Source organism: Narcine bancroftii, chromosome 4 (genome assembly GCF_036971445.1).
Source record: "Narcine bancroftii isolate sNarBan1 chromosome 4, sNarBan1.hap1, whole genome shotgun sequence".
In the NCBI taxonomy this organism is placed as follows: domain Eukaryota; kingdom Metazoa; phylum Chordata; class Chondrichthyes; order Torpediniformes; family Narcinidae; genus Narcine; species Narcine bancroftii.
Genome location: NC_091472.1, coordinates 61,700,510 through 61,724,149, shown reverse-complemented (window position 1 = coordinate 61,724,149; position 23,640 = coordinate 61,700,510). Strand labels below are relative to the sequence as shown.

Below are 23,640 nucleotides of genomic sequence, written 5' to 3'. Positions count from 1 at the left end.
AACCCCAAAACAGACATCAGAGAGAGGGGGAATGTCACACAAAGAAAGGGTGAGCCTCACATAAAGGGAGGGGGCTCATGCGGATAGAGAAGGGTGTGTCACAAAGAGAGGATGTCACAGAGAGAGAGAGGAAGTGACACAGAGAGAGAAGGATTTACATACAGGTATGGATGGGGGGAGTCTTGCGCAGAAGGCAGGGGGGTCTCACACAGAGGGCAGGGAAGTCTTGCGCAGAGGGTGGGAGGGAAGTCATGCGCAGAGGGCAGTGGGAGTCTCCAGCGCAGAAGGTTGGTGGTGTATCCAAAACAGAGGGCAGGGGGTCTCCAATGCACTGAGAGCAGGGGAGCTGCACACAAAGGGGGGTGGGGGCAGCCACGCACCAAGCTGGAGGAATTTGGATTGACCAATGGGCCATCATTTGTCCACCCCTCATCAGCTCCTTTACTTTAAAGGTCATTTAAAACCTGTATGGAGCCATCTGGAGTTGGACTGGGAGGTAGAACCCCATGGAGGAGCGCTGTGTCTTCACTCTCCATGGACCAACAGTAGGTGCAGTATCTTTTACTGGGGGGAGGGGGAGAAAATAGCTTCCACACGACCTCTCTGCCACTTACATAGAAACTGTGCATTCGTAGTAGTAATGATAAGTACTAGTCTTTGCTTCAACCTTGTAGCAGAACAAGTTAAGGTGATGATGTTAAGAGTTTAATATCATACAATGTACCGATGCACCAAAATTTCTACTTGCTTCAGCCAACAGGTTAGTAAGGTACACCAACTACAATAGTATAGATTAAATGATCATAATATGCCAAGATAGAAAAGGAAATATTGAATATATCAGGATAGATAAGGTCTAGGACAATGGTTTTCAAATTGCCCCCCAAACTCACATTTCACCTTAAGTAATCCCAGTTGCATATCTGTGAGCAAAGTGATGGGGATCCTTCATAATCTGATACTGACCTGCACAAATGTGGATTTCTGAGGATATTCAGATAGTCCTAAAAAATCATGCTTCTTTAAAAATTAAACGCTGTTTTAATCTCTCTCTCAAAATCAGAGACTTCTTAACACATTGGGAAGGAAGTGGAGTTCCTGGAAAGATTTAAGCAGACATTGAGTTCAGAATGGATTCATGTGACAAATAATACAAGGTAAGTTTAAGTAAATTAAAGTATGAAGATGTAAAGAACATTATCCTTCTTAATAGATTTCAAGTTCTTTCTACCTGTCATGAAGAACATAATGAGTCAGAAGAGCAAATAGAATATTGACTGTGGAGCATGGAATTATCCTGAAGTGGAGGAGGGGGGTTGTAGGCAGTTGCTATTAAGAATCCATAATTAAGGAATGGAGAAGGACACGTAAGCTGAATTTGGAATCCCACACAGGATACAACTAGTCAGTGTAATCTCCACACTGCACCTGTATAAGTTTGATAGATTGTTTGATGACATGCCGTTTCTCCTCAGATTTCAGATAAACTAGCACATTTGGTCTGCCTTCACACTTACTTCAACATGCTGGATCCAGGAGAGATCCTCAATAGGTGATCTCCCAGGAACTTACCCTATCCCTCTCAACTTCCATCCCATCAATGCAGCTAAGTGTGTTGTCCCTCGACCTCCCCTTCTTAAGATCAACAACAAAAATAGAGTACCTGATGGCTAATTTCAGATCCTTCTACCTGCCCAGGGAATTCTCGGCCACAGTTTATGTTCCATCTTCAGCAAAGAAGAGTGAAGGTCTTTGATGCCATCTGTGAAGCCCAGACGGCCCACACTGATGATGTCATAATTGTAGCTGGCAACTCCAGCAGCAGCAACCTAAAAACTTTTATACTATGGTTTCAATACCATGTCCACCAGAAGAGAGTACACCCTAGATCAGCCGTACACCAACTTCCTTGATGTGCCCCTCATCCCTACCTTTCTTACTCAGATCACCTATCAGTCTTGATAACCCCAACATACAGACCGCTGGCAAAATGAACAAAGCCAGTTGGCAGAAAGATCAGGTGTGGCAGGGATTGGGGAGGGGGTTGGGGGGAGGAGACGGCACAGCAGCACTATGGGACTGCTTTGAGACTACAGACTGGAGCAGGTTCAGGGAGACAGCTGCCTAAAATAATTATGTAATCATCAAGGAATATATAAGCTCAATAACTGGATACATTAGCAAGTGTACTGTGGATGTTATGGAGAGAAAATGCTGCAAAACCAGGGCGAACAGAAACCATGGTTGGTGCAAAGATCTGTGCACTTCTCAAAGCTCATGATGCTGCTCTATGATCGGCCAGGGCTAAACTCTCCCATGCAATCTGGAAGGCAAAGCAGGGGTACAAAAAAAAGATCCTTAGTCAGCTCCAACACAAGGTGCATGTGGCAAGGGAACAATACCACAACAGACCTCAAATCAATGGCAAAGACACCTCCCTTCCGAACAGACTGAACACCTTCTACACATGGTTTGATGAGAAGAACGGTCTGACATCAAAGAGAACTCCATCTTCCCTGATGAATGAGCCCCCTGCATAGCTGTGGCTGAGGTGAAAAGAACCTGAAGCAACAGTAGTTGCCTAATCAGTGACAACAATGAGTTGCACTCCAGAGAAGAGCTGGAAAATCTCATTAAATAGTGCAAGAATAACAACCTGAGTCTCAACGTGGACAAGACAAAGGAGATGAATGTGGATGTCAGGAGGACCAGGAATGGCCACCCTCCACTACACATTAGTAGGTCAGTAGAGGAGAGAGTAGAGAGCACCAAGTTCCTTGGAATCCACTTAAAAAAGTGAGCTGGCCTGATCACAAAACATCTCATGTCCAGAAGGTGCAACAGCAATTACATTTTTTGAGAAGACTAAGGAGGGTAAGGCTATAGACAACCGTCCTGTCAACTTTCTACAAGAGCTCTATTGAGAGCATCCTGCCTGCTATATCACAGCAAGGTATGGTTGCTGTAGAGCACCATTTCTCAACCTAGTTTTTCCACTCACATATCACCTTAAGTATTCCCTTATTAGCCATAGTGCACTTATGACATCCTAAGGAATGGGTGCTCTCTGGTTAGCAAGGGATTACTCAAGGTGGTATGTAAGTAGAAAAAATGGTTGAGACACCACTGATATAGAGTACCAGATCAGAGGTCAATCCATAGGACCGTAAAAGTAGCAGAGAGGGTCTCCCTGCCCCCAATTGACGTGATTTACCAGGATCATTATCTGAATAGGGCTTTCACCATCAATAAGGACCCATACTATCCCATACATTGCAGTTTCCAACTACTGTACTCACATCAGGAAAGAGATAGAAGAGTATCGGAACCAGAACCATCAAACTGAGAAACAGCTTCTTTCCACGAGCAGTGAGGCTGAGGAATGACAGGTGAACTGCTCAACAATCTCTCAGTGGCTCGACTATTTATTCAACAATTATATTTATTTATTTATTTTAAGATTTGCAAAAATGGACTGTGCTGTTGTATTGTTTATCTGCAAGTGTGTTATGTCTGTACGTGTATTTGCAGTGTTTTACACCGAGGACCAGGAGTGCTGCTTCATCAGGTAAATAAACCTGAACTTGAACCTAAATTCCTTGTTGAAGATGAGAGGCATATTATTGTTCACACAAAACCCAATGAGATTCTCAATTTCAATCCTACATTCTGACTCATCATTTCCCATTATTCAGTCAATAATGATGGTGTCATCAGCGAATTCAGTTGGAGTCAAACTTGGCTAACCAATCATGGGTGTATGGGGAATAGAGCTGGGATCTAATCATGCAAAGTTGAGCAACCCCTGATGGTCAGCAAGGAAGAATTTGGTGCTGTCGATCCATATTGATTGGAGTCTGCTTATGAGAAAGTTGCAAATACATTTGCAGAAGGATCCCTTAGCAGATTATGTTTCTCTACTATAATAATGTGAAACATCGAGCTGTACTCAATGAACAACAGCCTGATATAGGTGGCCCAGGGGATCTAGCACAAGCCTGAAGACCAGCAACATGGCATCCGCTATTTGACCTGTTTTTACGATAGGTGAATCGAAGCAGATCCAGGTCCTTCCTATGGCAAGAGTAGTTATTTTTGAGTGTTTAGCCCTCCTTGATATCCTTTGGCCTGATCTCCATATATGACTCAATGACTCCAGATTCATACTCTTTCCAGAGAAAGTGGCAAAAAGCAAACATTCTAACAAGGGCAAAACACAGGCCACTGTTCCAATATTATCTGCAATTAATATTATTAATTAAAAGATGGAATATTGAACATGGCTCTAGTCACAAATAATTTTTTGTTGGTGAATAATCTGGAAAATTATATGTGTTGAATAACTAAACAAGTCTGGCAAATGAGCAAACAATGGGAAGCTGGTGGGTCTCAACAAATCAGGGGGCATCCACGGATAGAAATGATCAGTCAATATTTCGAGTCAGGGTCCTTTATTGATACTAAGTAGGAAGGAATGATATCAAATATATCAAGCAGAGAAAATGAAAGGAAGGGAGAAGAAGCCAAGGAGGGGTGATAGGTTATTGAACAAAAGGTGGGAGAGCCATAGACACTTAAAGAGGAATGCTCTAATTTTAACGTGAACCTGCAGTTCATCATACAGTCTATTCCTTCAACTCAGTCAGTTAGTATGAAGAATGTTTATGTGAGCCAACTGCACTTCAGCCCCAATGTTTTAGCCACGCATTTCTTATTTTTTTTTTCTTCATTGAATTATTGAATAAATATGCTCTGAAGCATATAACGCACAATATTCAGAGACCTGGAACAAAGTCCTGTGCGGTAATATTGACAGAACTGCAGCTGTCAATAAAGCAAGAATAAGAAATGTGTCTCCCTCCCAGTGCACAAAGTGAATACTTTCACATTTATAGGCATGCGAATAGCAAGGATATGGGACATGCACAGTGGGCAAGGCTATGGAGACAGAAAATAGGAGTGTTTCCGAAAGTAGGAGAATTCGATATTCTTGATGAACAATAGTTCATCTCCCTACTGGGCACATTGCAACCTTCCCAATGCAAAATTTAATTTTCTTTTTTTTATTACATTGCTAAGGTAAAGGTGTGAAAACAAACAATTTTTTGAAATTACCAAGAAAATGGAAACTTAATAAAATTAATAAACACAATTTAATGAATCCTAGACCAAATCCATATGCTCAATGAGTCACTCTCATCAATCTGTATTTAATGATGTAATTATACCTTCTGAGCTTAAAAAATCAAATAAATTTAGTTTATTGTGCCATCATAGCATCATTTTCCTTTATTAATCCTGTCTGATCTCAACACATAACTGTTGGGAAAATATTTTTGAATTATTGTAAGCAGCTTTGTTTAAGATCTGACAAGATACATTGACAGTGAAAATTGATGTCTCATTGAGTATGCTCCGCGATTCAATAAAATTATTATGACTGAGCTGGCCTTGGACTCAACTCCACTTATTTTCCTTAATGATCCTTAATACCACTAGCAAACAAAAATCTATCTTGTGTCTTAAATATATTTAATGCAGAAGCTTCCTCCGTTTCCTTGAGCAGAGAATTCCAAGCATTCATGACTCTCTAGGAAAAGTAGTTCTTCCACATTTCTGTCTTAAATATCTCCACTGAATCTTGAGGCCATGACCACTGATTCTAGTTTCACCTAATAGTGGAAACAATTTTCCGGCTTCTTTCTCATAGAACATTACAGCAAAAAAAAAATCTTCGGTCCTTCTAGTCTGTGCTGAAATTTTTTTTTCATCTGGTCCCACTGAACTACGCCCAGTCAATAGCCCTCCATACATTTCCCATCCTCTTAAATGTTAAAATTGACCCCGCATTCACCACATCAGCTGGAAGCTCGTTCCCAGAACTCTCTGTGTGAAGTTCCTCCTCATGTTTCCCCTAAACTTTTCCCCTTTCACTCTTAACCCATGTCTTCTGATTTATATCTCACCTACCCTCAGAAGTAAAAGCCTATCTACATTTACTCTGTCTATTCCCCCTCATAATTTTAAATACCTCTATCAAATCTCCCCTCATTGTTCTATGTTCCAGGGAAAATAAAGTTCTAACCTGTTTAATGTTTCCCTATAACTCAGTTCATGAAGTACAAGCAACATCCTAGTAAACCTTCTCTGCACATTGCTATCATATTGATATTTTTCCTGTAGTTTGGTGACCAAAACTTCACACAATACTCCAAATTTTGCATCACCAATGTCTGATACAATTTTACCATAACTTCCCAACTCCTATACTCAATATTTTGATTTATGTAGGCCAATATACCAAAAGCTTTCTTTACAACCTTATCTACCTGTGATGCCATTTTAAGGGAATTATGTATCTGTATTCCCAGATCCCTCTGTTCTACCACACTCCTTAGTACTCTACCATTTACTGTGTATGCCCTTTCTTGGTTTGTCATTCCAAAATTCAACATCCCACACTTGACTGCATTAAATTCCATCAGCCATTTTTCAGCCCATTTTTCCAGCTGGTCCAGATCCCTCTTCAAGTTTTCCCTCTTTACTCTCCATAACGCCTCCAATCTTAGTGTTATCTGCAAACTTGCTGATCCAATTTACCACATTATTATCTAGATCATTGATATAGATGACAAACAACAATGGTCTCAGCACTGATCCCTGAGGCATAAAGGTAGTCACAGGCCTCCAGTCTGAGAAGCCATCATCCACCACTACTCTCTGGATTCTCCCATCCAGCCATTATCAAATCCAGTTCATTACTTTATGAATACCTGGGATCTGAATTTTCCTTACTAACCTTCCATGCAGGACTTGGTCAAAGGTCAAACTGCATGTATACAACATCCACAGCCTTTACCATTAACCTCCTCGAAAAACTCTATAATATTGGTTAAACATGACCTATCTCGCAAAAAGCCATGTTGACTATCCATAATCAGTCCAAAGCAATCCAAATAATTGTATATCTGATATAACACCTTCCAATAATTTAACTACTACTTACATCAGGCTCACTGCCCTATAATTCACTTTTGGGGCCTCTTTTAAACAATATGAGCTACCCTCCAATCTTCTGGCACCACACTCATGGCTCAGGAAATTTTAAATACTGTATTTCAGTCACAGCCCCTGAAATTTCTATACTAGCCTCGCTCGAGGACTGAGGGAATATCTTGTCAGGCCCTGGGGATGTATCCTATTTTGCTTTAAGACCAGGTAGTGTTTACTCCTCTTTAATCTGTATAGGTTCCATGACATCACTGCTTGTTTCTTTACTCTCCCCGACTCTATGCCCTTTTCCTGAGTGAATATGATGAAAAAAAAATTAAGACCTCTCCTAGCTCTTTTAGGCCCTTTCAAAGCTGAACACTTTGATCTTCAAGGGGACCAATTTTGTTTCTTAATATCCTTTTCTTCTTAATATACCTGTAGAAACCCTTATGATTTTTCCTTTGCATTGTCTGCCTAAGCAACCTCATGTCATCTTTTAGCCTTCCTCATATTTTTTCTTGAATTTTTTCTTGCATTTTTTATACTCCTTCAGTACCTTTTTTGCTCCATATTGCCCATTCCTGTTATATATCTCTCTCATACAAACCAGATCCCCAATATTCCTCAGAAACCAAGGTTCCCTCTCCCTGCTTAGCTTACCTTTAATCATGACAAGAACAAAATCTGTACTCCCAAAATTTCACCTTAATCTTCCACTTACCTCGCACATCCTTGCCTGCAAACAACTTATCCCAATCTATGCATTCTAGATCCTTTTTCATTTCCTCAAAATTGGCCTTTCTTCAATTTAGAATCTAAACTTAAGGCTCAGTCCTCTACTGCTCCATAATTAACTTGAAACTAATGGCACTTTGATCACTGGAGCCAAAATGTTCTATTCCTTTCACTATTTTATATGTTTCTGTAAGATTCCTTCTCATTCCTCTAAATTCCAATGACTATTTTTCCAAATGATTTAACCTCTACTAAAACTCCTTCACCACCAGAATCAAACTAGTGAATCTCCTCTGCACCATCTCCAAGGCTAATATATTGTTTCCCAAATAAGGGACCAGAATCGTATAAAGTACTTCAAGGATAGCATCACTAGTAGCCTTTACAGTTTAATTTCCCTGCTCTCATATTTAATCCTTTTATCAATGAATGCTACCATTCCATTTGCCTCTTGAATGCCTGTTGAATATACAAACCAATCTTGTGTGATTGATGCTCAAGCACTCCCAGGTCCCTGTGCACAACAACATGATGCAATCTTTCTCCATTTAAATAATAATCTGAATCAATGTCTTTTTTTCAAGGTGTACAACTTCACATTTACCAACACTGAACACCATCTTCCACACCTTTGCACATTCACTTAACCTATCTGTATCTCTATACTTATCTAGATGCTATGTGTCCTCTATATAATTTATTTTTCCACTCATTATCATGTGATCAGCAAACTTAATTTTGCTATACTTGTTCCCTCCTACAAATCACTTGGGCATATTGTGAACAGTTGGAGGTTCACCACTGATTTCCACCAAGAGAGGGGCCCATTTATCCCAACTCTCTGCCTTGAATTGGTTAGCTAATCCTTTGTCCATTCTAATACATTACTCTCAACTCCATGTGTCTATCTTACACAGAAGTTTATTTTGCAGCAACTTATTAAAAGCCTTTTGGAAATCCAAGTACACAACATCTACAGTTCCCTGCCCCCCCTCCCCCATCCACTCAGTTTATCCCTAAAAAAAAACTCCTGTAAATTTGTTAAACATGATACACTCTCCTGGATTTATGTTATGTCCTCCTGATAGAACAATTTCTATTCAGACATCTTGTTATTTCTTCTTAATGATAGCTTCAAGCATGTTCCAGACTACAGATATCTTAGAATTAATGGCATAACATTTCATGTCTTGAAATTTGCCACCACCTGTTCAGACTCCAGAGAATTTTGGTAAAGTACCACAAATGCATCAACTATAACCTGCACCCTGGTACCCTAGTACCCTGGGATACATTCTGTCAGGACCAGGAGACATATCTATCTTTAGGCCCACTAGTTTCCTCAGTGCTATCACTCTAGCAATTGTGATTTTAGTGAGTTTGTGAGACCTGAGACAAAAAAAGCCGTTTCTGCATAACCCAGTATGTGTTTCCCCCTTCTTATCTTCCAAGTTACATAGGTTCACTTTAGTCACCCTTTTCTACTTTATATATTTATAAAAACACTTTTACTATTGTAGCAGAAGATCCACGTGTACAGCAGATTCATGCAGAGCCACAACAGTTAAGCAAGCACATTACCAGAGCGCATAGCCTCCAACGACATCCCAGTCCTCTAGCTGCAGCTCAAGCAGCAGCAATTAGGAAAAGTGCGCGAATAAGAGCCCGCACTTTTTATAGCACCCGACACCCGAGGCTGGAAAGTGACATCACTATCACATCCCAGAAGGCTTAACGTGAAACGTGCAGTGGGAACTATAAAAGTTGTGATTAAGCACAATAAAAGGACTGATTCCTGACTCTATTGACTCCAGTGTTGTGTCGTCAGATAGGTCACTACACTATCAAGTTTTATTTTCTGTGCAAGCTTACTCTTATAATCTATATTTTCTTTATTAGTTTCTTTGGGGTTCTTTGTTGATTTTTAAACTTTTTTCCTCTTATAGTTTCCATGACTCTTGGTGACTTTTAATTTGATGCCTTCCTTCATTTCCTTAGTTATCCAAGGCTGACTCTCCCTACCCTTACAACAATTTCTCCCCAGATACTTGTAATTTAATCTTTGATGATAGCTTCAAGCATTTTCCTGACTGCAAACATCATTATTCACATCCAAGGATCTCTTAACATTTGTTGCTGTCAATTCCTTGACACATGAACATATAATTTAGTTTTATTTCCTTCAAACTTTTAAATAACATTTTATGTGTTCATTGATTCTATTGTGAATTCTAGTTACAATATCATTTTCTACAAATTCAAGCTTGCATGTAGTGAAATATAACACTAAAGTAATTTAATTTCCATTTCTAATTTGTACCTATTTTCTAATTTTAAACATATAAAATGAGATTCAGTTTTTCTTTGATTTTATTAAAAAAGCATGAAAATACTAAGTAATATGCGGTGCAATATTTTTTTGGATATTTGACTTTTAAATATTACAGATTTTTAATGTAAGTTATTGAATTAGATTGTGACTTTGGGCTTATGTTGGGCAATCTCATGAACCAAGAAATAAAATCACAAGGCTTAATTTTAAATCATATTTTCTTTGTAGAATTTGGCTCCCTTTCGAGAGTAAATTAATTGTTAAAAGGCTGTCTGGGCTCATTATAAATTCTATAAATGCACCTATTTTTTACTATATTTTCTTCCCAATGAGAGAACAAAAGAGATTACTATTACTTAAAGCATAGAAATGTGTAATTTAGCCTAACTAGTTTATGATGGTGTTAGACTTTTTCTCATTATTATTTAACAAATCAGATAAACAGATCCTTCCATTCCTTTCTTCTTCTTGGGTTGTTCTAGCTTTCCCTCAAATGCATTTCGGTTCTTCAATTTAAGTATTTTTTGTGAGAGTAAGTTCCATCTTTTAACCTTCAGTACACAAAAGTGCTGGAGAAGCTCAACAGGACACATAGTGTTCACTAGGTAGTAAATGTACACAACCAACATTTCAGGCCTTCATCAATGTATGAGCTAAAACCAGGCTGATGTCTGAATAAAATGGTTTGGGGAATGGCAGGGGGAGGAGCACAGGCCCATAGGCAAGAGGTGGATGTGGGTGGGAGAGTAGAAGAGAAAAAAGCTGGAAAGTGATGGGGTGGGGAGAGCTCTCTGAGTGGAGAGGGAAAGCTGGAGAAAAGGAAACAGAAGAATAGGGAAAAATTGGCCATTGTCCGATCATTTCAATTCCACACCCCTCTTCCATGCTGACACGTCTGCCCATGGCCTCATGCACTGCCATACCAAGGCAACCTGCAAATTAGAGAACCAACAACTTATATTTTGACTGGGAACTCTCCAACCACATGGCATTATCATTGACATCTCTGGTTTCTATTAGGCCCCCAACATGTTTCCTCCCCCCCTCCCCTTATTTGTCCTGGTTCAGAAGAAAAAGAAGCAAGTGGTGCATAGCGGATATAGGAAGCAAGAAACAAACAATATACTTGAGGACTATAAGTAATGCAAGAAAACACATAAAGAAAGAATTCATGAGGGATAAATGAAGGCATGAGATTGGTCTAGCAAGCAAGGTAAAGAAAAATCTCAAAGGCTTCTATAGATATATTAAGAGCAAAAGGTTATTATGGGATAAAAAATAGTCATATTGAAGATCGGAGTGGTTATCTATGAATGGAACCAAAAAGAGACCAGGGGCGATCTCAAGTATATTTTTTGCATTTGTGTTTAGTCGGGAGAAGGATGTAGAGTCTTGAGAAGTGAGGCTAAAGAGCAATTAGGTCATAGATCCTATGCAATTTACAAAGGAGGAGGCACTTGCTGTCTTGAGGCAAATATGTGTGGATAAATCCCCTGAACCTAACAAGATATTTCCTCAGACCTTGAAGGAAGCTAGTGTAGAAATTGCAGGGGCCCTGGTGGATGTATTAAAATCATCCTTAACTGTGGGTGAAGAAGGATTGGAGGGTAATTAATATCCTGTTTAAGAAAGGCTGGAAGAATAATCTTTGAAAGTATAGGTCCGTGAGCCTGTCATTAACAGTGGGTAAGTTATTGGAAGGTGTTAAAGAGATCAGATATAGAGGCATTTTGATAGCCAGGCACTGATTAGAGATAGCTTTGTTTATGGTGGGTCATGTCCAACCAATGTAATAGACTTTATTGAGGATGTTGCCAGGAATATTGATGAATGAAAGGCAGTGGATATTGTCTACATAAACTTTAGTAAGGCCTTTGACAAGATCCTTCATGGAAGGTTGGTCAAGAAGAGTCAGTCGCTTGGTATACAGGATTAGGAAGTAAATTTGATCAGAGTTTGGCTTGACAGGAAATGCCAGAAGGTGGTAGTAGATGACTCTGGGGACCTGTAACTAGTTGTGTCCCTCAGGGATTGGTGCTAGGTTTGTCCAGCATCAATGATTTTGATGATGATGTGGTAAATTAGATCAGCTCATTTTCAGATGACACTAAAACTGGGGTGTATTGCACAGTGAGAAAGGCTTTCAAAGTTTGCAGCTGGAAAAATGGGTTGAAAAATGGCAGATGGAATTTAATGTGGACAAACATTAGGTATTGTACTTTGGAAGGATAAGCCAAGTTAGAACTGATATGGTAATGGTAGGGAACTTCAGAGTACTGTGGAACAGAGGTATCTGGGAATACAGATACTGTATACAGTATACTATATATCTTTGAAAGTGGCACCACAGCCACTTCATAAATCAAAGTACTGAATACTCAGGAGATTGAGTGGTGTTTAAGGACTCAGCTGAAGATCTGAATGATTACACCAGGGCTGTCACAGACTTTATCAAAACAGCTGTGGATGAGTGTGTCCCCACCAAATCATTTAGGGTTTTCTCCAACCAGAAGCCCTAGATGAACAATGAAATCCAGAGTCTGCTGAGAGCCAGATCACAGGTAATTAAGTCCAGATCCAGATCACTACAGAAGGAGCAGGTATGACCTTCAGAAAGTTATCTCCCAGGTGAAGTAGAATTTCCAGACAAAAACAGAAACAACAAGGGATACCCATCAGGGTCTTAATGTCATAACCTGCTACAAACCCAAATCTGGAGCAGAAGGTGAAGGCAAGGCTTCCCTCCCAGATGAACTCAATACCTTTAACACCAAATTTGACCATGACAAAAAGGAAGAACCACCACTGCACATGCCCATCTCTCCTGATGATCCTCTCCTGTCCATATCTGAGGATGTCATGCAGGCTACCTTCAGGAGAATGAATCAGAGGAAAGCATTTAATCTGGTTGGAATACCCAGCCAAGTATTCAAAATTAGTGCTGACCAACTTGACAATGTATTCATGAATATCTTCATCATCTCACTCCAGTAGGATGTGGTACCCACCTGTTTCAAACAGGCATCAATCGTACTGGTGCCGAAGAAAAGTGTGGAAACCTGCCTAAATGGTTATCAACCAGTGGCATTCATGTCAACAGTGATGAATTGTTTTGAAACTGATCAGCAAACTCCAAAACCTGGGACTCAGCACCTCACTGTGTAATTGGATTCTATATTTCCTCATTTCCAGACTGCAATCAATGAGGATTGGGGGAAAAAAAATCTTCTCCACAATCTCCATCAGCAATGAAATACCACTGGCTACATTCTTAGCCCCCTGCTCTCATCATGATACACCTATGACCGTGTGGCTCGGTATGACAATGACACCATCTACAAATTTGCTGTTGATACCTCGGTAGTGAGTTGTATAAAAAGAGATGATGCATCAGTGTACAAGATAGAGACTGAAAACTTGGCTGAATTGTTCACCAAAAACAACCTTGCACTCAGTGTCTCCAAACCTAAGGAGATGATTGTTGACTTCAGGAAATAAAAGCCAGAGCTATACAATACAGTGATCATTCGGGGATCAGAGGTGGAGATGATGAGAAAATGTAGGTTCTTGGGAGTCACTATCTCGGACAATCTTTCCTGGACCCAACACATTAATAGCATCATGAAGAAAGCTCGTCAGCACCTTTACTTCCTCAGGAGATTGCAGAGGCTTGGTAATGACACCTGAAACTCTGGAAAATTTCTACAGAGGTGTAGTGGAAAGTGTGCTGACTGGCTGCATCATGGTCTGGTGTGGGAAAGCCAATAACCCTGAGTGTAAATCCTGCAAAAGATAGTGGATACAGCCCAGGACATCACAAGTTAAATCTTCCACATTGAGAACATCTACAGGGAGCGCTGCCATCTGAGAGCAGCAGCAATTATCAACAATCCACACAACCCAACACATGTTCTGTTTTCGCTGCTACCAGGAATGAGGTATGGGTGACACAAGACTCGTACCATCAGGTTCAGGACAGCTGCTACACTCCATCATCAGTCTCCTCGACAACCAACTCAATCAGGGCTGATTTAAGACTCTTACTTTTGAACTTTATTGATTTTTTTTCTCTCTGCATTGCACAGTAATTTTATTTGCATTTCTTTGTTTACATGTGTACATTGAATACAATTTTTTTTCCCCTACCAATAAGTTGTAATTCTGCCTCATCTGCAAGAAAAAGAATCTCAGGTTTGTATGTGATGTCGTGCATGTACTCTGACAATAAATCTGAAATCTGAACCCTGAGGAGTCAGGATATTATGGGGAAGTAATATGTTGGTGAGGCCAAATTTGAAGTGTTTTGATCACCTGCCTATAGAAAAGGTATCGATAATTGGAAAAGTGCAAAGAAAATTTACAAGCATGTTGCTGGGACTTGATGCTCTGCGTTGTAGGGAAAGCCTGTATAGGTTAGGATTTTATTCCCTGGAGTGTCAATCAATGAGGGGAGATTTGACAAAGGTATACAAAATTATGAGGGGTATAGATGTGGTAAATGCAAACAGGCATTTTTTTCACTGAGGGTGATTGAGATAAGATCAGGAGGACATGGGTTACGTGTGACAGGTAAAATGTTTGAGGGGAATTTTTGTATTCAGAGAGTGGTGAGAATGTGGACGAGCTGCCAGTGAAAGTAATGAATGCAGGTTTGATTTGAAAATTTAAGAGAAATATGTATCGGTACGTGAATAGGAAGGGTATAGAGGCCTATGGTCTTGGTGCCAGTTGATAGGACTTGGAGGAGTAATAGGTTGGCATGGACTAGATGTGCTGAAGGGCCTGTTTTAGTGTTGTAGTGTTCTATGGTTCTATGGCTCTACGGTATTAACATTTTTTTATAATCCCCTATAACATCACCTTGTCATCAGAAATGTTGTGTATCCTGGGCTGAATTTAAGAAGCAGTTGGAGTGCTGTTACAACAGTCGTAGGGGCTTAGACAAAGGTCTTCATTCTAATTCTAACAACAAGAATTTCAATACGTGTGGTGGTTTGATTCTAATAGTATGCACAATGATGTTTCTACCTCCTCTGAAATGATTTGCAATATAAACTAATTACTACAGTTTTTGCCCCCATCTCTGAGAGCTGATAGCTGAGTCTCATACTTGCTCACTGGTCTAGTGACGCTGACTAACAGTCCATCAGATTTAATTTCCTTTACTTCGAGTCATTGCCTTCTGCTTCAATAACTAATCTTCCACTCTCCCCTACCAGTTAGTCTGTACTAAGCTTAATCATGTGTGAAGACAACAGCTCTGTTGAAGGAAAGCTGATGGTAGAGTTCAGAATCATACTGTATTTAAACAAGAATTTAGCAAATCAATTATTCATTTTGAAGCTAAAGTAGCCTTAGAATACCAGCTCCTTCAAGGCTTTTTAACACATCAGATATCTCCACTGCTCCATTAGAAGAAGGATTATAATGAGGAATCAATATATGTTTAATGGTATAACATCACATAAAATTGTCAAATAAAAGCACAGTTATCTGCAGTCCATTTTGGGACATGGAATTTGCCAGTAAAGATATTTTAATGGTATGTTCCACTGTTGTACTTCAATCCATTTTGAATGTGTATCAAGAACACAATGATTGTTCTTCTTTTGACCAGTGTTGATGTGGACTTATTGGAAAGGTTGAATTAGCAATTTCCTTGTCACATGTCACAAGTAGTTTTATTCTGCATTGTTGGCAGTCAGCACACCTGGACCTCTTCCAGGCCCTTTTTCGATATTGCAATAATACACAAAATGTTGAGTAATGGCCTTTGTAATGAAAATTCTAGTTATGGTTGGCATGTATCCTTTACCTGAAAACCCTTGCAATAATTGTTCATTGCTCCTTTTTGAACATCCTTGGTCAATTGGAAATTCCATCTTGAAATTATACAATGGCTATAAAGCTCCATTTGGACACTTGCCCAGGCTGGTTCATCTATCAGCTTTCAGACAATAAGACTATAAAACCTCAGAGCAAAATTAGCCCATTTAGCCCATCTATGGTTCTATGGCTCTACGGTAATAACATTTTTTTATAATCCCCTATAACATCACCTTGTCGTCAGAAATGTTGTGTATCCTGGGCTGAATTTAAGAAGCAGATTTCGAATCACAGATTCAAATCATAGCTGATGTGTTTTCCTTTCAACCCCATCCTCCTGCCTTTTCCCGTAACTTTTGATACCCTTACTAATCAAGAATCTGTTAAATTGCACTTTGAGTATAAGAGCCAGTATATCACCTGAGTAATCACAGTGCCTGCTGCTGAGACGTATGTCTCTGCAAGTTGCAGTGTGAAAATCAAACTTTCGCCCACAAAATAAGATGGAGCAATCTGCACTTTGCAATAATCTTCACGAGTGCACACTTTTGCTCAATAAATTTTCATCTGTTATCAATCAATCTTGCGGTAGAATGTCAACTTAACAATTTCATGCTTGTTGTTGCTGCTCTATCTGTTTAGTTTGTTGCCACTTTGAGCATCTCCAGATCCCGACCATCGATTTTCTGGCTAGTCTAAAACAATTGATCATGTATTTACAGTATCTATGTTGTTTCCCTTGTAAACCAGTCCATTGGATACAGCAAAGTTTGATAGTTTACAAGTTGTGGTCTGCTATTCATAGCATTTTATGTGGAATGAGATACAGAATCATAGGTTGTACTAAATAAAGTAATGGTGTCGATTTAAAACTCTAGTTAGATTAGAAGGAGAATAAGGAATATTCTTTTTTTCTTCACAATGGTTGAAAGACTTGAAACTGACTGCCTGAAAGCCCAGTCCTCAACACATTAAAAACCTATCTGGGTTGCGCAGGGAGAGATGTGACCTTCATGGTTATGGATCAAGCACTGAGATTTGTTTGGATGCTCCTTTGTGACGGGACACAAATAACTAATTAGTTTCTTTCTGTGCCATAAATACTCAATGATTCTCAATGATGGGCTGCATTTTCTGAAGGAAATTATCTTCTAAATACAGGAACTAGCTGGAACATCAACAGAAACTTACAAAAATCACAAAAAAAAATCCATTAAATGTTTCCAAAGCTTTCAGATGAAGCACATTTACAGCATCTTAATCTATTTTCAGGAACAATCTTTGCTTTTCTCAGTTTTGTTAGGAAGGTTATTCAGGGTAAGGGTTTGTAGGTTGATTGGGAGACAAAATTATTGAAATAACCCCTATTTCATGTTTTTGGAATGTCTCATTCACTTTTTTGATGATACAGTATACAAGTTCAAGTGTATTTGTCATCCAATTGTACCAGTACAACCCAACAAAGCAGCATTCTCTGGTCCACAGCACAGCACAGTGCAAAACACATATAACACACATAAATGTACACAGAACATATATACATATATTAAAATAAATATTAATAATAAATAGAGGAGTCTTGGAGAGTTGTTTTAGCAGTCATGCAGCAATCTCACAGTTTGTGGGAAGAAACTGTTCCTCAGCCTGCTGGTTCTGACTCCAATACTTCTGCATCTTTTTCCCGATGGGAAGTCATTGGAAGATGCTGCATGTTGGGTCCTCCCTGATTTGGCAAGCTGATATTAAAAGTTCCAGGCTCCATGAGTAGTTGTCAGATTTATGAAAGGTACTATGAATGGTACTCTGTAAGGATCAACACATCTTTTTACATATGCATCTGCATTCAGAGGTCAAAGCAATCTGCTTGAACAGAACTTGGTACACAACAGATGCTTCGTGGCTCTTGAAAGAGAAAACTAGTGGCTGGTAAAGTGAATGAAAATCTATAGAAAAGTATTAGCAAGACAAATGTGAGCATGATGCCACTGAAGGAACAGTGGTTCCCATAGCAAAGTGCTAATTTGTCAAGTTAAAGGTGAAAACTGTGATTGCCAGTGTTTCTTCACATGGAATTAAAAGTTCAGAGCTACCACCTTCTACTTCCTTGCTTGCATTCCTAGAAGAGGGCTCTCTGCAAATTAATTCTGCAGTCTCCAGATCTTACAATCACAATTTATTGGTATCCATTGTATGGATATTAATGATGGTCAATGGAAACGAGCAGGAACCAAAGATGAAAGGATTTCATGAGAGTTTAGTCTCTACAGAATGTGAAAAAAGTGAGAGCTTCTAAATAATATTATTGCGGGAAGAAGAAAACAACAAGCTTAAAGGCCAATGTTTAATTGTGAGGCCATGAGATATAGATCATCTTTTGTGTGTTTTAGATAGTTAATTGGTTTTCAGTTGTCAGTATATTTACCTCTGTTGATCAAGAGAGGTCATTAAATTCCTTCTATTTTGATAAAGATATTCCCATAGTGATTGATATCATACACAGCCATAGTCTCATTCTTTCCAATGGGTTATGGAGCTATGTTTGATTATTTCTTCCCAGATAAGGCAACAATTGCTTCCCGTTTTAGAATTGTGATGACACAGTAATCACCAGAAGCATAAATGTTGCAAATTGCAACTGCTAATAACTGCCCTTTAGTAAGTGGCTTTCTTCCCTCTAAATAATTGGTAACCTTTTGATGAGAAAACTGGTACCCTCATTAATTTGTCAAATGGATCGTGATTCTGTCTGACTGCAAAACAAAATCCTTCCTCCATAACCATTATAGAAATTAGCTCACCACAGAATTTCCTTTGGTGTTCATCGCTGAAGATTTTTATGGCTCTACCAAATTGTCTGTTCAACCTAAGGGCAATTTAGAAATTGGTATATTTTCAGTAATGATAGTGTACATGGGGTAAACTTAGTTCAGTTTTTTGGCCTGAGGTTAATTTAGCTTGAGAAGCACAAGGAGATTAAATTTAACATCAGTCACTTCTAAAAACATCACGGTAATAGCTTATCTCTTTCCTCCTCTTCTTCCTCTACGTCAGATATTTTGAAAAGTGTTTGCCTATCCATTAGAAATATGATGTAAGAATCATTCTCTTGACAACTGCTGAAATTGAATTCAACAAAAATAGTTACTGGCTGTATTCAGTGCAGTGAGCTTGTTTCAGATTTTATATCTTGCTGCAAAGAAGGATTTGCTGGAACAGTGCCAAGGATAAAGGATTTATGAAGATAAAGTGGATGTGTTCCCCTTGGAGTGAAAAAATGTTAAGAAGAGATTTGACAGAGGTGTAAGGAAGAAGATTGCATGGTGCTGGATAACAGTGAGCGAATGGAACAAAGATCCAGGGCGCACTCAATACGCTATATGTTCCTTTCTGCATTCTAACATTTGTAATTCAATGATTTCTCCTCTGAACTTCTCCTGTTCACTTGGAAGTTAACCACTCTGTTAAAATTGAGTGGTGAATTTATCTAATTTGTGATTATTCCAAACTGCAACTTTTATTGTCTAAAAATCTTCTGTGTAATACATACCACTTTTATGTCATGGTTACTGAGTCTAAATCTTGGAACTTATTGACAGCACTGAAAGTATCTTCATCAAAAGGACTATAGTGTTTTAGTAACCGGGTGCACAATCATTGTTGCAAAGGGAATTAACGATAGACTAAATACGGGCCTCAGCAATGATGCCTCAATCCTAAAAAAAAAATTCTTTGCCGAAAATTTTTAGTTGCATCTTTAAGAAGCCAATATGAATTCCATTGGTATCCTTGGGAGGCTCAATGATTTTTACCTTTGGCCAGAGGAAGTCCAGGAAGGTCATTTTTTAAAATTGAAATACACCAGCAGCATTGATCTTGGATAGGCAACCATTTTCCCATGAATTGATTGACCAGGAGGGTTAAAAACGGACTAAGCCATATGAGAAAGAGTGATATTCAGCTGCATTTCAACTTCAGCATCAGAAAAATTAATATGAGAAATATCCATGTACAAACACTTTGGAAACAATGGCTTTAACTATGTTATTAAATTATTAATTCTTAACTGGAGCCATCGGAAATCCATTTGGACAAATGCCTAATTTTACTGGAAATTTGGCATGCAAGGTGCCAATAATATTTAAATGAGATGCCATCAAATAGTGCAGGATTGACTTGTAATATTCTTGTCAGTCTGCCACTTAAAACGTGCAAAGTAAAATTCAAACCAAGTTTGTCTCTCCTCATCCAATTTCCAATCTCTTTCATTCATGCAAGAATTCACAAGAAGAACTCCAACTAAATTGCAAAATAAAATTTGAAGTCCACACCTTCATCAAAACACAAGGCTGAGGAATCTGATACCACCAGGTTAAGCATTTATGTGGCAGCATTTTTGAGAGTTGTTTCCAAGGCATTAACATTTGGGATTCAAAAATAATAAACATAATAGCAAAGGGCAAAGAGGCTGGATGCCTTATAATGTCAAAGTTGTTAGTATTGTAGACAGAGATGAAAATGTTGATATAGTTTATTATTTTCTGAACAGTTCATTAAACCATGCAAATAAGCTTATGTTTGTGGTAATTATGCATGGAAAGGAAGATCGAAGATAAAAATAAATATTTTATTAAAAATCAATGTTTTCACAAATTTAACAGATTGAAGATAATACCATGGGCAATATTTATCCAAATTAATTAAATTTTAAACAAGGAAGCTTATTCTGAAATGAAAAATTTGAAAATGAATAGTAACAAGCAAATCAGTTGTAGATTATTTTACCGAAAATTGTCTGATGCTGTCACGGTCATGGACTTACCTGCGTCAGGAGCGGGGCTGGCCACTGCTGATGACATAAGCAAAGCGACGTGCAGGGGTAATAGCGTGCATGCACAGGTGTGCTAAGGATTGGTACACGGGAGATGGATCTCGGGCGCAAGAGGAGAAAAGAGAGTAAGCATCAGGATCACCTGTGTGGTGGTGACCCAATGAGAAGATCAGAGAGGTTTGGCTGAATGGTGTTTGGGAAGCTGAAGGATACCATGTTGTGTCAAGTGAATAATAAAGAAAGTAAACTTCATGGTGTGCTGAAAGAAACCAGTGAGCGTATTCTTTATTGGTTTGTATGTTACAATGTAGCATACAGTTAAAGAGACTGCAAATAATTTTGTGAATAACACAAAAATAAAATTGTAAATGACTGCAGTCTCAGTAAAAATGGGAGAAATTATACATTGACTTTCTAAAGACTTAATTTGTATAGGGAACTCAATGTGTATTTCTATTGTTCAGGGTGAAAAAGAATTCATCTGGAAAACAGAACAGATGGGGCTTATTTTATTTTATAAATTATTTTTTTATGTGGTAAAAGTTATTCTAAGAAAATCCACATCCAAATTTTGTTCGGACAATCATCGCCAGGCCTGCTGTTACAATGACAGAAATTAGCTGTGGGAATGAGAGGAACTGCATTCATTGCATCTGTGATATTGCAAGTAGGCTCTGTATATAATGCCCAGAAATTACTTTTCTGGGTTTTTATATATATATATATATATATATATATATACATTAGATGTGCAAAATGCTCTACTTCAAAGTTTGACTCTTTCGGAGTCATTTAAAATGACCTTAAGATGCATAGTGGAGGCAATCATAATGCGCCACACAGCACTACTGACCAGGGATAAATTTCAAGACAGCAGAATATAAATGAGGCACAATGATAAAGAAGGAACATCCATTTATAAAGCATCTTTCATGATCTTACAATGCCCTAAAGCACTTCACAGAAAATAATGAAATTGAGAAGAAAAAAGGGCTGATTCAGAAGACTGTATAACTCAGTGATTGCCCTACAGTACAGACTAGACTGAGCAGAAAGAATGACTGGGTACTGCTGCAAAAGTCATGGTTTTCTTTTACAGGAGTGCATCAGCCTGCAGATAAAAAACAGAGACTGTAGGAACAGCTCAGCAGGTCAGGCATATTATAAGGAAAGATAGTTGATAGTCTGAGTATTTCTCGCATTTTCTTGTCTTAACTCAAGTTTCCACCATCTATGGTTTTTAATTTTCACTCCGGAGTTATCTAACAATGAGCATGTGATATTTGAAAATCCTGAATTGCATTTCAGGCTGTGAATAATAAATGCTTGCATAAGTTGTCACTTTAAAATCTAAGGACCATCAAATGGCAGTTCATTGGAATGAGTGAATTATTTAACAATTATCCATGATCAAGTTCAAATTTATTGTCAGAATACATATATGACATTGCATACAACCCTGCTATTCTTTTACCTGTGAGCCAGGAAGAATTTCTACTTACACGTTGTGTAAACTGCTATCAAGAAAAAGATACGTATACAATAGAGGGAAATGTAAATGAAGAAAGAAATGTAAACAAACTGAATGTGCAAATGCAAAAAAATAAAATCATTAATAAGCAACTTGAAAAGTAAGAATCCATAAATGAGAATCTGTTGTTTAGGAGTCCGATGGTGGAGGGGTAGCAATTCTTTCTGAACCTGATGCTCTCCAATGGCCTGTCTCATACTCCTCTCCTCCCATTCTCAGACAATAAAGATAATCTTTAAACAATATCTAATGTGTTTGTTAATTTATCTACCCCATTATCCCCACATCCTAGATTGCATCAGCAAAATCAGCAATTTGAAAGCCAAGATTTTTTTTTATTGTATGGCTGCAGTCTTACATGATGAATGAACCAGAAATAAACCTTCATCCATCTTCCAAATCTACATAACTTTACCAGCCTATGTAACTGAGATTCTGTAAGACAGACACTATTTGAATGTCATTGGCATACCTTATTTTGAGCAGTAACAGGAGTTTGTACCAACTGGATTTCTCGTTGATCAACATCCATTTGAATAGTAAATGACTTCCTCATAGTTGAGTCCATTCTTTCCTTGGAATCTGCTCATGAACATTTCTCAGGTAAGACCAATTCAATAATGAAAAACACGTAAACAAACTTGCTTGAAAGCCAAAGTGCAAGTAAAATAGTTTCAACAAATAAGGAAATTGTAAGATTGACAACAAAATCCATAGAACTACAGAACCATGTCTATCTCTGGGGGACTTAGTTGGGCGATTGGTATAATCCCCTCAATGTAAAGAATTTCTTTTGGGGGTGGTCACATGATGGAGTAGCAATTGGCATGGAATAATCAGCCCTCTCCAGGGAAAAGTTTTAAAAAGTGGTAAGAAAATAAAGCTTTGATTTAAAATAATTAAAAATCAACAGTTAAATACTTGAAGAAAAACTTGAGGATGATGCCAAAGAAAGAGAAACTTATAATGGCTAATAAAGAAGAAATAACAAAAATGTCTGAAGATAAGGAAGAAGGCCTATGTGTGCGATGGATCCAGGGACTCTTCCAAGGAAGGAAACCCAAGCTGCAAGGTCGGTGGTCGAACAGATTCGGGGCAGTGCCGCGCAGGGTGGACTCCAGCAGTGGCTTGTAGAATCAGGAAAAGAAATGGCAATGCACATGCACATAGAGCCACACAGGCATGGAACTCATTCTAAACAAGGCATTGAAGAGAACAGACATCAGCAACAAGCTGCAGCAAGTATAATGGAAACTAACCTTGAAGAAACAACTGCTGAAGTAGACTCGATATCGAGTGAACTGGATCCAGAAGTAGAGATATTAGAAGAAACAAAAAAGATGCAGAAGAAAAAAAATCAAGCTCAAATGATAGATGTACAATACTTTGATGACC

The 23,640-nt window shown here is 38.6% G+C and overlaps 2 long non-coding RNA genes across 10 annotated transcripts in view; one reads left to right on the top strand and one right to left on the bottom strand.

Annotated features, from left to right (window-relative positions):
* Positions 1 to 1,956, bottom strand: part of LOC138760614 (uncharacterized) — a 143,202-nt gene extending 141,246 nt beyond the window's left edge. For 4 of the 6 annotated variants that reach the window (XR_011355749.1, XR_011355747.1, XR_011355746.1 and 1 more), the window contains exons 1-2: positions 1,664 to 1,946; positions 967 to 1,098 (exon numbers count right to left, since the gene is read on the bottom strand). This is a non-coding gene — a long non-coding RNA (uncharacterized lncRNA). Of the gene's footprint in view, positions 1 to 966; positions 1,099 to 1,663 lie in introns of all 6 variants that reach the window. The other 2 variants (XR_011355745.1, XR_011355744.1) reach the window with 1 other exon arrangement.
* Positions 120 to 22,295, top strand: LOC138760613 (uncharacterized). 4 transcript variants are annotated; one of them, XR_011355743.1, is made up of 5 exons: positions 202 to 287; positions 453 to 545; positions 1,064 to 1,157; positions 3,532 to 3,568; positions 22,200 to 22,295. It is a non-coding gene; the product is annotated as an uncharacterized lncRNA (long non-coding RNA). The 4 variants fall into 4 exon arrangements; XR_011355742.1 differs by lacking the exon at positions 22,200 to 22,295 and adding an exon at positions 9,249 to 9,479; XR_011355741.1 differs by lacking the exons at positions 202 to 287; positions 22,200 to 22,295 and adding an exon at positions 120 to 164 and having other exon boundaries at positions 3,532 to 4,236.
* Positions 22,296 to 23,640: the final 1,345 nt, after the last annotated feature.